The sequence below is a fragment of the Macaca nemestrina genome, chromosome 17 (assembly GCF_043159975.1).
Source record: "Macaca nemestrina isolate mMacNem1 chromosome 17, mMacNem.hap1, whole genome shotgun sequence".
NCBI classification, from domain to species: domain Eukaryota; kingdom Metazoa; phylum Chordata; class Mammalia; order Primates; family Cercopithecidae; genus Macaca; species Macaca nemestrina.
Genome location: NC_092141.1, coordinates 75,590,736 through 75,605,069, shown reverse-complemented (window position 1 = coordinate 75,605,069; position 14,334 = coordinate 75,590,736). Strand labels below are relative to the sequence as shown.

The window sequence follows — 14,334 nt, the reverse complement described above, 5'->3', positions numbered from 1 at the left end:
TATGTGAGACCAGCACTATAATTATTTAAGAATATTTCCCTAAAGGAAACTAACCATTAACTGTGACTTCCTTCAGGACATCACTTTAATTCTCAAAGGAATAAATTCATTTTGCAAAGCACTTAAGACTTGATTGTCCATTCTTAACCCCTGCATTTCAGAATTTTTCTGAGTAACAGAACAGTAAAACATTAGCTCAGGGTTAGATGTCTAGAGCTATTAAGAAGAGGACAATGAGATACAACAGAAAATAATCAAATCCTAAAACAATGCCCATGAGATTCCCCACAACACCAAATCTGTCATTTAATATGTAAATTCTCTAATCTAGAGGTCATATACCTGGGAACCTCAACTATCATTAGAAAGCATCAGAACCAAGCAATATGTTTGGAGTGAAAACAAAAAAATAATGATAGCAAATATTTACACAGTGCTTCCTGGACTGTTTGAAATGTTCTCACACACTAATTCACCAAATCCTCACAGCAACTATACAGTAGGTGCTATTTCTCCCCATTTCACAGAGGAGGAAACAGAAGAACAGAGAAGGTAAGTAACATGTCACAGGATGCACATAACATAAATGGCAGGGGATGGGATGCCACCAGGCTGTCTGGCCCCAAAGTCCATGCTGCTGACTTCCTAGGTCACACAGGGCTCACGCTCAGCTGAGGGTAGAATGCAGGGCTCCTCTGGCTTTAGAGAGTTTTAATCAGCCTACCCATCTGAAACAGCAAGGTAGAGTTGGTAGAGGAGCTGACTTGAAGGTAGGCTAGGTGACGGTACAGCTCACATCCTGGTGGCCACTAGGGGAATAGAAAACTAGACAAACTACAAGTTGAGAGTCCTGTGTTAGTCTGTTCTCACGCTCTAATAAAGACATACCCAAGACTAAGCAATTTGTAAAGGAAAGAGGTTTAATGGACTCACAGTTCCACAAGGCTGGGGAGGCCTCACAATCATGGCAGAAGGCAAATGAGGAGCAAAATCACATCTTACATGGTGGCAGGCAAGACAGCTTGTGCAGGGGGAGCTCCCACTTATAAAACCATCAGATCTCATGGGACTTATCCACTACCATGAGAACAGTATGGGGGGAACCGCCCCCATGATTCCATTATCTCCACCTGGCAACACTCTTGACACGTGGGGATTATTACACTTCAAGGTGAGATTCGGGTGGGGACACAGCCAAACCACGGCAAATCCCAAATCCAACAATGTGAATCTAAAACACATCCGGTTCCAAGCATTTTGGATAAGGATATTCTACCTGTAGCACAGAAGTCCCTGAGTTGGGGGTAGTTGTGGGGAAAAGAAAGAGAGATCAGACTGTTACTGTGTCTATGTAGAAAGAAGTAGACATAAGAGACTCCATTTTGTTCTGTACTAAGAAAAATTCTTCTGCCTTGAGATGCTGTTAATTCGTAACTCTACCCCCAACCCTGTGCTTGCAGAGACATGTGCTGTGTTTATTCAAGGTTTAATGGATTTAAGGCTATGCAGGATGCGCTTTGTTAAACAAGTGCTTGAAGGCAGTATGCTTGTTAAAAGTCATCACCATTCTCTAATCTCAAGTACCGAGGGACACAAACACTGTGGACAGCCGCAGGGACCTCTGCCTAGGAAAGCCAGGTATTGTCCAAGGTTTCTCCCCAGTGATAGTCTGAAATATGGCCTCGTGGGAAAGGAAAGACCTGATCATGTCCCCCAGACCGACACCCGTAAAGGGTCTGTGCTGAAGAGGATTAGTAAAAGAGGAAGGCCTCTTTGCAGTTGAGACAGAGGAAGGCATCTGTCTCCTGCTCGTCCCTGGGCAATGGAATGTCTCGGTGTAATGACTGTATGTTCTATTTACTGAGATAGGAGAAAACCGCCTTACAGCTGGAGGTGAGACGTGCTAGCAGCAATGCTGCTCCTTAATGCACTAAAATGTTTGTGGAGATGTTTGTATACATGCACATCAAGGCACAGCACCTTTCCTTAAACTTATTTATGACACAGAGATCTTTGCTCACATGTTTTCCTGCTGACCCTCTCCCCACTATTACCCTATTGTCCTGCCACATCCCCCTCTCGGAGATGGTAAAGATACTGATCAATAAATACCGAGGGAACACTTTTCTTTCGCTATACTTTAGTCTCTGTGTCTCTTTCTTTTCTCAAGTCTCTCTTCCACCTGATGATAAACGCCAGGTGTGGAGGGGCAGGCCACCCCTTCAGGGTAGTTAATACAAAAGTAAAGCATCCCTCTTAGCCAAGAATGCCTACAGCCATTTCCATGGGAAGAGGAGAAGGAGCAATTACTATATGCGAGGCAAATGCTGGCCATAGTGCATACAAGACCTCAGTAGAGAGGATGTCATGAAAAAGAGTGATATTCAGAATATTTAACAACTGCCACAGCCTGAAAGCTGACCAACTAGGATCCTCTGTGACTCTCCAGATGGGGTTCTGTTCACAAATAACTAGTACAGCTATCCTGGGGCTACTGGTGGAATGTCCTTCCTATTATCCCTGTCCCATAGAAGATGAAACAGATCCAGAGAAGTTAAAACTTGCCCAAAGAGACACGGCAAAAGGACAGTGCCAGGGGTTCCATGTTTTTATTATACCATGTTGCCCATATTTACTAAGAAAATGTTCTCAGCTCATCCTGAGAATTTAAATCAGTGTTTAAAAACTTCAGAAAGATGGCCAGGCACGGTGACTTATGCCTGTAATCCCAGCACTTTGGGAGGCTGAGGCAGGTGGATCACAAGTTCAGGAGACCGAGACAATCCTGGCTAACACAGTGAAACCCTGTCTCTACTAAAAGTACAAAAAATTAGCCAGGCGTGGTGGCAGGCGCCTGTAGTCCCAGCTACACGGGAGGCTGAGGCAAGAGAATGGCATGAACCTGGGAGGCGGAGGTTTCAATGAGCTGAGATCGCACCACCGCACTCCAGCCTGAGAGAGAGAGCGAGACTCCGTCTCAAAACAAAAACAAAAACACTTCAGAAAGATTCCAAGTTTAAAAAGTTGGAAGAATAATATTTTGTGACAAGTAAAAATTATGTGAACTTCCCATCTCAGTGTCCACAAATGGAGCTTTTTTGGAGCACAGCCAGCCTCATTTGTGCATATATTGTCCAAGGCAGCTTTTGCATCCCAAGAGCAGAATTGAGTGGTTGCAACAAAGACCATATGCACCTGCAAAGCCGAAAATATTTACTATCTGGCCCTTGGCTGAAAAAGTTTGCTCACCACTGATCTACAACATTTACTTAGGAGAATCACTTTTTCTCTGGTGATAAAAAATAAACAAGGCACTAATGTACTCATAAAACAATGTATAAACAACACAGTCATTTTAATTACTGCTAAATCCTAACGAGTGGCTCTGTGCCAAGCATGGTTTGACCCCGGATGGATAACCTTCCTCTCATGAGACTGTGAGACTGTCTTTCCACTTGTGTTATCTCTATTATTTCTAGGAACACGGGATAAATTGAGCACTGGCGGGGAAAGGGGGGAACCAAAACAAATCTCATCTTAAATGTACATCCTTTCTACACATTGTATGATTCCATTGGTAGAAAGCTCAAAAAACAGGCAAAATTAATCCAGGCTGTTAGAAGCGATGACAAAGGTTACCTTTGCAAGGAGTACAGTAAACAGAAGGGAAGCAAGAAGGACACAGGGTGGCGTCATGTTCTGTTTCCTGATCTGGGTGCAAATGTGGGCATGTTTTGATCTTAAGTGTGTTCAGTTTGGCGAAAACCCATTTTACCGCACATTTACAATATTGTACTTTTCATGAAGTATGCATGTTTAAATGTCAGTAAAGTTTATATTAAAACACGGACAACTTTCTTATGTTTAACTACGTGGAAGCTGATGTGCTTGTCCTTGGATTGCTGAGACGCTAAGAATGCATGGAACCCTGGAGGCGGAGCCCACACATAGCTCAGTGTCTCATGTGGGACCACGTGGCTCTCAGGCCTGTGTGGAGAGCCAAGAGGGGCAGCCTGTTCCCATCCCAGCCGGCCCCCAGTGCCAGCCCTCTCAGCTTTCCAGAGCACTGCAAAATCCCAGGGTCTCTGAGATCTGAGTAAGGAATGCTGCGGCACCAGCAGGTCATGCACAGATTGGCCTGCTGAAAGCGACCTCTTGACTCCCTAAGAATGTGGAGCTAGGGGAGTAATCCTGGTCACTCATGCTAATAAGGAAATGGAAATTTTAGCTTGAATAACAGACCACTGGTACTCCATAAGTAAAGTATCAGCTGCAGGCAGCTTACACTGTGAAAGTCACATCAGAATTATGAACTTGAAAAGTTAAATTCCTCAATAAAACATCTTGCTTCTTAGCTTTATAACTATTTTCCCTCCATTCCTTTCATCTATTTGTAGAGAGCCCCCTATGCATAAGGAACCCTGAGAGATGCCAAGACATCTCCCCTGATCTTGAGGATCTCTAGCGTAGAGAAAGAGAGTGAGCCAAGGAGAGAAACTGACACCTGTACCAGGACTTGAAGGATAAGGAGAGAGCACCAGGTGAAGGAAGGCGGGAAGTCGAATCCCCGATTTTTTTTTTAACCTTCGGTGTTTAATTCCTCTCTCTGCCTCTTTCCCTTGCCTCTCCTCCAATCCACTGCCCTCCCAACCAAGTCTGATCACATAAAAATCCAAATTCCATCACTCACTTCCTAAACTGTCTCGCTGGTCCTGCCTCTGCCTCTGCCTCTGCCTCTGCCTTCCAGCCTTAGCTCCTTGGATTCAGCTCCAGTCACAAAGGCCTCTTCCAAGGCCCCAGCAAAATGCTGCAGTGACTGCAGCTTGATCCTGGGACCCAGACTACCTGGGTCCAAATCCTGCCACACTACCAGCCACGTGAGCTCAGGCATGCCCACTGGCCTCTCTGTGCCTCAGTTTCCACGTGTGTGCAGTGGGGATGGTAAAAGCACCTTCCCTGCAGTGTCATATGAGGATGTGATGAGGTAACACAGAACTGTGCCTGACACGGTAAACCCTCGGGAAGCATGACCTCTGACCCCTACCCACTGCTACCGTTATCCTCATTTTCCCATCACGACTTTCACACATCTTGATCCCAGGTTCTGGAAACATCTTTCTTCAGGCTCTTTCTCCAGCTATTTCCTACCCAAATTCCAGCTTACACATCACACCACAGGAAGGCCATCCTTGACCCTGGTCTGCCTCTTTCCTGCCACTTCACAGCTCTTGTCATAAGGGGTAATTATGTAATTATGGCCATGATGACTAGCTTGATGTCTGTCTTCCCTACTAGTCTGTCTGTTCAATGGGGGGCAAAGCCACTTCTCTTGCTCTCCGCTGTGTGCCGGCACCACAGCAGGGGGATGATTGTGTACTGAGTAGGGAACGCGCACGTGCACATGCTCCAGGCAGAAAGCAGCAGCCCCCGCAGACGCAGGGAGCCCTGAGAGTCCACGACCCGCACAGAAGCACAAGTAGCCTCTTGCAAGTGCAGAGGTGAGAAGCAACGTGAGGCTGGAGAGGACGCCTAGAGTTGGTTCACAGAGGCCTGCCCGGTGAGCTGCACGGGGAGCCACCCGCAGTTTGAAACAGATGAGCGTTGACAAGGGGACGTGACCCACAGTGCAAGGGGGCCCAAGGATGGCTGGGAGGAGGGACAAGACCAGAGATAGGTGGCCGGTTAGGACACCATCATGACAGTCGCACATCTGGATGAAGAGGACAGAAACCACAGGCCCAAGATGCAGAAGTGGGCCCTGATGTCTTCTACACTAAAGGGAAGACAAACCTGGCCAGCAAAGACAGGGCTACATCTTTAGAATGACTTGGCAGGGAGCTGGGTTTACTATTTTCTTTCTTATTTACACATCATTCAGAGGAGGGGGCAGTTTGTGCAAACCAAACCAGCCCCAGGTACATTCGTGGCCTTATACATGTTTTGCTCTTGTTGACCAGATGGTTTTAAGGCTTGCTGAGACCACCTCGTCTAGAAGGTGCACTTCCTGAGCCATCATCATTTTCGGGCGGCGAATATGAAGAGAAAGACTCCCTCATGCTGCATTCCCCTTCCACTTCATCCTTCGCCAAGGACTTGAGGCTCCCTGGAGTTGAAGCGTTTCCAAGGACAAACCCATGGGGACATGACCATGTGCAGAAGCCTGGGCTGACTTGCTGGGCTCTACCTGTCACAGGTGAGGTGCCTTTCCAGAGTGCTGGCCTAGGTGGATGCCCTGACCCTGGGACAGATGAGATGAAAGGCAAATATCAAAGGGAGACAATGAGGGTTGTTTTGTTAGTTTTTAAATTCAGTCTCTTGCTAGCTGGCTGAGGAAGGGAAACACAGCTTCTGAACTTGGCATTGCAAAGGGGGCTGAGGAGGAGCTGCAGGAGAAAGGTTAAAGAAAGAGCTCGCGGGGTGGAGGGGACGCATGACACAAACCCTGCACTCCGGTTGGTCCATGGCACACAGCAGGTGTGCGGCAGCTTCTGAGGGGGTGGCAGGGTGACGGGGGTCGGAAGCTAAGCGCGCAGGATTGAAAACGATGACTCATGCAGCATCTGGGAACAGGCTAGGGCAGCCCCACCCACCCACCGCCCTGTCCTCACTCCAGTGTCACTCTCTGATCTAAGGATAAATGTGGCAGGGACTTCTGGCTAAGGTGAAGTGTAAACTCATGCTGTGGATCCCCCCTTTAGCTCTAAATACATGGACACGATAAAAAAGAAAAGAAGAAAATGTATTTTTAAAAAGATGTAGTTCACTCCCATACAAACTACACACCTCCCTGGGCTAGAAACAGAGCAGATCCCCCAAGCCATAACCAGGGCCGAAGCGCAGGCTGGCTGAGCTCTAGGTCTGAAGCAGGCCAGGGGCTGAGCCATTTCATGGCCTGCAGAAAAAGAGACTAAAAGTGGACTCAGAAGTCAGGGTGGCAACCTGGCTGCTATGGAGGACTCATCTCAAGGGACTCCTTTGCCCAGGCCGCAGTCCACATCCCACATTGCTCAGAATCACCATCTGCTTATTCTACTCTGGAAAGAGAGCTTGCACCTCTCAGGCCCAAAGCAGGAGCAGACGTCAGGAGTAGAAATGAGGCCTTGACCAATGTGAGCGAGGGATGCAAAGATCCCCATCTCCGGACTCTCAAGGAAGACCAGGTGTCCCTCCTGGATGCTCCCTAGCCCACAAGCCTATTTATTCTGCCATCTTTTAACTCCTTTGACCAAATACTGCTATGATCAAAAGTGCATCACAGGGCCAAGCACGGTGGTTCATACCTGTAATCTCAGCACTCTGGGAGGCGGAGGCAGAGGCAGGCAGATCTCTTGAGCCCAGAAGTTCAAGACCAGCCTGGGGAACATGGCCAAACCCTGTCTCTACCAAAAATACAAAAATTAACTGGTGGTACATTGTCTGTAGTGCCAGCTACTTGGGAGACTGAGGTGGGAGGATCACCTGAGCCCAGGAGGTGGAGGTTGCAGTGAGCCAAGATCACACCACTGGACTACAGCCTGGGTGAAAGAGCAAGACCCTGTCTCAAAAAAAAAAAAAAAAAAAAAAAATTCCATGGAGAAAACAAGGGTTTGAGAACAGAAATGAGAGACAGTGAACACATAAATCCTCCCTAAGCCCTTTCTAAGTGAAAAGAACATCGTGAATGCTGCTCACTCAGGAGATAGGAACGGGCCACAGCTGCTGGCTCTGTGTGTGTTCCCCACTGAAGTCTGAACCCACTAATTTCTATATGACTAGCCAAGCCATCAAATAAAGTGAAATTTCAAGCCTGGTCAAGTTGTACATGGGTATCAAATTTCTCTTGTCCTGCGAACAGCCGAAATGAAATTTCAGCATGAAAACAGTCCTCAAGCACCTTGCGAAAATCAATAGACATCAAATTACATGCTTCAGTAAAGAGCCACTGGCTTTGACACTTCAAAATACATTTATTTCAAATTATAGACTGGCCCAGAATTATCAAGCTCTTCCTTCATCTTAATGGTCTCTAAAGTATGGGCTTAAGTCTGTCTCATGCTTTAAATTAATTTCAAGAGGCCAAAACCAAAGCTTCTTCATGCTTTGCCAGGCACCATGGAAGCTGGTACTATAACTGTTGAATAAATCTACTTTTACTTCGTCTTCCTATGCATATATCCTTTGGCAGAGGTACAGCAACCGTACACACAAAATTTGGTATCCTTACAGTGAACACTGTGTTGTAACCAACTGTTTTCAACAGCATAGCCTCCATTTGAAATTTATTTTGCTTTCCTCCAGTTATTAGATGAATATTTGTTTCTAAGTTTTTGTTTATTTGTTTGAGACGGGGGTCTGTGGCCCAGGCTGGAGTGCAGTGGCGCCATCTCGGCTCACTGCAACCTCCACCTTCTGGGTTCAAGCGATTCTCCTGCCTCAGCCTCTGGAGTAGCTGGGATTACAGGCACATGCCACCACATCCGGCTAATTTTTGTATTTTTAGTAAAGACAGGGTTTCACCATGTTGGTTAGACTGGTCTCAAGCTCCTGACCTCGTGATCCACCCGCCTCGGCCTCCCAAAGTGCTGGAATCCCAGGCGTGAGCCACGTGCCTGGTCCTGTTTCTAAGTTTTATGTACTAATACTAACACTAAGAATATCATCGAACATGCGGTGCTGGTTTACTCTATCCAGACACTGTCCTCAGGTGTTACTCCATTCAAGCCTCACAGCAATACATAAGGTGGTAACAGGCAATGTTTACAAGTAATCCCTCTATGTGTGGTTTTGCTTTCCAGTTTCAATTACCTGTGTTCAACCTCAGTCTGAATATATTAAAAGGAAAATTCCAGAAACAAACAACTCATAAGTATTATTTATTTTTTTAAGACAGAGTTTTGCTCTTGTCACCCAGGCTGGAGTGCAAGGATGTGATCTCGGCTCACTGCAACCTCCGCCTCCCGGGTTCAAGTGATTCTCCTGCCTCAGCCTCCCGAGTAGCTGGGATTATAGGTGTGCACCACCATGCCTGGCTAATTTTTGTATTTTTAGTAGAGATGGGGTTTCACAATGTTGGCCATGCTGGTCTTAAACTCCTGACCTCAGGTGATATGCCCACCATGGCCTCCCAAAGTGCTGGGATTACGGGCACGAGCTACCACGCCTGGCCCAATTCGTAAGTTTTAAAATGCACACAATTCTGAATAGTGTGATGAAATCTCATACCATCCCACTGTATCATCCGGGATGCAAATCATCTCTCTGTCCAGCAGACCCCTTCTGTAGATGCTGCTACTGCCTCTTAGTCACTTCATAGCCATCTCAGTTATAGATCAACTGTTGAGGTATCACAGGGCTTGAGCTCAGGGAATCCTTATTTTACTTCATAATGGCCACAAACTGCCAGAGTAGTGATGCCGGCAATTCAGGTACGTCAAAGAGAAGCTGGAAATTACTTTAAGTGAAAAGGTGAAAATTCCCAATAAGTAAAAATTTCATATGCCGAGATTTACCTCAACAGTATGATATTTTCAGTGAGGGAGGGGCCCCGTTCACATAACGTTTACTACAGTATATTGTTATAATTGTTCTATTTTATTATTGTTGTTAATCTCTTACTGTTTATCTCTTACTCTGCCTAATTTATAAATGGATCAGACGTATTAATGCATAAGAAACATAGTACAGGTTAGGTATCCCTTTTCCAAAATGCTTGGGACCAGAAGTGTTTTGAACTTGGGATTTGTTTTGGATTTTGGAATATCTGTTTTAGACGAACTGGTTAAACACCCCAATCTGAAAATCCAAAATGCCCCAGTGGGGATTTCCTTTCACCACTGAGTTTCGGATTTTGGAACATTTCAAATTTTCAGATTAGGGATAATCAACCTGCTTATATAGAGTAGACACTATCGGAGTTTTAGGCTTCCATGGGAGTCCCTGGAATGTATCCCCTGAAGAGAAGGGGTAACAACTGCGCTGAGTGTTTCTCTGTGCTAAGACAGGGTTCTAAGTGCTTTGTATATTAAATTCCACTGTAATCTTCATAAAAACACTCTGAGGCAGGGATTATTGTCATCCCCATTTGAAAACGTAGAGACTGAGGCTTAGAGGTTAAGTGACTTGCCCAAGGCTCAGAGCTGGTAGACAGCCATTTGAATTGAAGTCTAACTGGGGTACAGCCCATTCCACGCAGGCCATTTCCACTGGAATGACCATTTCAACACAAACACCCTTCTAAATATAGAGTCTTCCTTTAGGCAAATAAATACAAAAATGAAGTTCTCAGATCAAGATTATAAACAGTAAAGCTTCTTGATACATATCACCAAATTCCTTTCCAAATATACCATATCAACGTATAGGCCGTAAGACAGAAAAAGACTGCCATTTTTAGCTCCCTTGTCAACCCTGGGTGTTGTGATTTCATTAACTTAAGCAGGATCTTGTTTTACAATGTTGTCTTTAATACCCTTCAGGCCATTTTCAAAAATTTTTAAATAAATTTATTTTTTAGAGATAGGGGTCTGTGTTATCCAGGCTGGTCTCAAACTCCTTGGCCTCAAGCGATCCTCCCGTCTCAGCCTCCCAAGGAGCTGGGACTGCAGGCGTGCACTCCTGTGCCCAGCGAGGCCTTTTTTCTAGGTGTTTATTTACAGGCTGTATTTCGTCTTTTGAAAACGTGGAATATTTTTATGAGTTCAGTGTATATTCTGGTGGGTGAATGTGGGACTTCAAAATGAAAAATAGGAAGCTAGATGTAGATTGTTAAAAACAACAACAAAGCATAATGTCAAAGAATAATGTTATGCTTTGTTATAAATGCTTGTCAACATTGTTTTAACAATCTTTTCCCTGAATTTTGGGTAATCTTTTATTCTTCACACTTTCTGATACTCTTAGAACTTCCTGTAATGAGCATGCAGTATCTTTGTAATTAGAAGAAAACAGACACTTTTCCAACTGAGGATAAAAAAGATGGTTGCATTTAGGTACTGCTTTTCTCTTTTCTATTCTACTTAATATTAATGACCCATGTATTCCTGATTTCAGCAGAAAATGAACAGATCACAAGTTTTGGAGGTATAATTCAGTTGTGGAGATTTTAAAGTTGGCCTCTATCTGTTGCTCACGGTGTGAGCTGGAATTACTCAGAAAAAAACCTCCTTTATCTCTTCATTTTCATTCTTATAATGAAAAGGCATTCAGGAGTGTGGGCTTAGCTGCTCACGACAAGGCCCTTTTATCAATCCACTGACAACTGCTGAACTCACCTTGAGAGAGGAGCTGCTTTCTATTTTGGTTTGTCTATAATTTTCTTATTTCCCAGAGTTTATGTCACGGGCGCAACCCACGAACCAAGCATTTCTATCTAAAATAACATAAGAGGAGGGATTCATTAACAAGGTCCTCTGTAGACAGAACGCAGCTCTTACAAACTCACAAAAACAAATCCATACTTTTAAAAGTTCCCAAGCCAGCAGTTCTCGGAATCCTTTCAGAAATGGTGGAAGGGGATGAAACTCTTCAGGTCTGAAAGTAAGGGCCTCCCAAACTCCCTTATCACTGAATTACAGGATTCTGTATCTTTTTATTGAAATTTACTCAAAAGGGGACAGATATTCATTTCACACTATAGCAAAAACTAGTTTTAAAAATATATAACATTTTAAAATATTTTAGTCAAAAAAGCCTCAGGGCCAGGTGGGGTGGCTCATGACCCAGCACTTTAGGAGGCCAAGGCAGGAGGACTGCTTGATCCCAGAAGTTTGAGACCAGCCTGGGCAACACAGCAAGAGCCCATCTCTACAAAAAATCAAAAAGCCAGGGATGCTGCTGTGCACCTATGGTCCCAGTTAGTTGGCAGGCTTAGGTGGGAGGATATTTTGGGCCCAGGAAGTTAAGGCTGCAGTGAGCTGTGGGTTACCAGTATAATTTGATTAACTGGAACATTTCTGGAAAGGCGGCTCATCCTGGGTATTTCTCAGTTACTGATATTCTTCCCCCTATCCCCGGCGAGACAGAGTCTCGGTCTGTGGCCCAGGCTGGAGTGTAATGGTACAATCTTGGCTCACTGCAACCTCTTTCTCCTGGATTCAAGCTATTCTCCTGCCTCAGCCTCCCAAGTAGCTGGGATTACAGGTGCCCACCACCACACCTGGTTGATTTTTGTACTTTTAGTAGAGATGGGGTTTTGCCATGTTGGGCAGGCTGGTCTCAAACTCCTGACCTCAGGTGATCTGCCCACCTTGGTCTCCCAAAGTGCTGGGATTAGAGGTGTGAGCCACCACGCCTAGCCTGATATTCTTTATAGCCTCTCAAAGTACAATATTCATTCTGGAAACTATAAATTCAATTAAAGCTTAATCTATCAGCATCTAGAGGTATCAGGCACTTACCTTGTCTAGGATCACAGCATCACAGACACCACAGTCCCTGAATCCCACCTCTATCAGCAAAGTGAACAGACAGCATCCCAATTATATGGAGTGGCATACTGGATGGAATGTCAGCATAACACAACCACACACAGAATGTCCCCTGCACCACCACTCAGAGTAACAATTATCTGGCTTTTCATGGCATCCAACAGGCTTCTCATTTCAATAGCCAAACACTCAGTGGGAAGATCTACCACCCATTTTTCTACCATCTCCACTCCCACCCCTGCTTCAGAGTGGTCTTTTATCTGCCCTACAGACTCAGGTTCTGTGGAAGGTTTAATTTGCAAAAGCAGATGTTTACTGTCAAACAAAAGTTTTTAAACCATCTGCCTAGCTGAACAGTTTGTTTCCTGAGAAAAACCATTTCTAAAACATTCATTGAGGAAGGTTGTTCAGTTAAAATTAAGTTCATTAAAACAGGGTTCCCCCCCCCATTTAAGTATACAGTATTTCTTCTGACCAATTAATTTGACTAAAGACTCCACCAAATTAACTTTTTCTTCCATGAAGGACGATGCTGCAAATTTTAGTGATAATAACAGTTAAAATGATTAAGTTGTGTCAAACTTATTCCTAATGTGGCATGTTGTAATTTGTTAAAAGACAAATAATAAAATTTAAACATATTTGTATATACCAACAAGAATTACTTTTGAAATATGGGTTAAAAAAAAAATTACTTCCTGAACCAGTGCCTCTCCTGTATATTCAACCATCCAAAATGGTCAGTTAGTAACATGAAATCACAGAAATAAATACATCCAATGCCACAACATGATACGGATCAGGAACAGGAAAACCACTACGCGCTAAGACTTCTCCAGAATTCCTCCATTCTGTTGGTTGTTTTTTCACTGAACTTTTGTTTTCACATCTTCATGTCTACAGACATTTAGTATGAAATTTAAGAAGTCTATGTAAACACAATCAGAATCCCTCCGGAATGTGCGGTTTATGCAAGCGGATTTATGACTCTGCAGTTGCAATCTGCAAACAGTGCTTACAGATATTATCCTCCCTTACCTTCACAGCAACCTCAGAGGTGGGTGGATGTGATTTCCATATGTAGATTGAATATTATTTTGGCGGGGAGGTACCCATGGAGAATGGCTGAGTGACACGCTCCAGGTCCGGACTAGAAGCTGTAACTAGAACCCAGGGCTCTTGGCTTTGGGCCCAGAGAACATCCCACCAGATTATGCTGCCAATCTGCTAATGGAAATTTAATTCCCACAATTTGGGTTGAGAAGTTTACAGCTATTTAAATACACAGCTCCAGACGAGCACAGTTATATCAAGACATTACATGTAATTTTAATAGGAAAACTGCCAAAACTAGTAAGGCATGGCAGAAAAGCCCGAAAAAGAGCTAAAGCAGAGTCTTTCACACCCTAAGAAAGTGATTTAGCAATATCACCATCTCACTCTACTCACTGGCATCGCCTCCTCCTCTCACCCATGCCTCGCAGGCATCACAGACAGTAGCAACACGCTGCGCGGTAGCCTGGGTGTTCGAAGGCACTGCTTTTTAAACATTTTTTTTTTAGAAATTTTAAAGTGTCTTTTTTCTCTATGATCTATCATAGCTGTAGATATTGAAGGCATTTCTAAAATAAACACGTTTTATTAGGTGTGGCATACATGTTTTACATGCACAAGTCATAATATGCAGCCTGATGGATTCTCACAACATAATCTCGCCTGTGTATCCACAAACCCGTCCATCGTCAGAATGGAATGAGAGTCCAGAAGTCCTCTTGTGCTTGTTCTAGTCACTCTTCTCCCCAGCAAGAGGATGTGGCTGTCTTGACCCCTAGGCACTAGAGATGAGTGTTGCCCCTTTTTTGAGCTTTACATACAGAAAACGTAACTCTGTGCCTGGGTTCTTTCTCCCAGTGTTAGGTCTGTGCCTGGG

At 44.5% G+C, this 14,334-nt stretch overlaps 1 protein-coding gene across 3 annotated transcripts in view; it reads right to left on the bottom strand.

Annotated features, from left to right (window-relative positions):
* LOC105469029 (protein kinase C alpha) overlaps positions 1-14,334 on the bottom strand; it is a 528,020-nt gene that overhangs the window by 237,285 nt on the left and 276,401 nt on the right. The gene's annotated exons all lie outside the window — the stretch shown is intronic.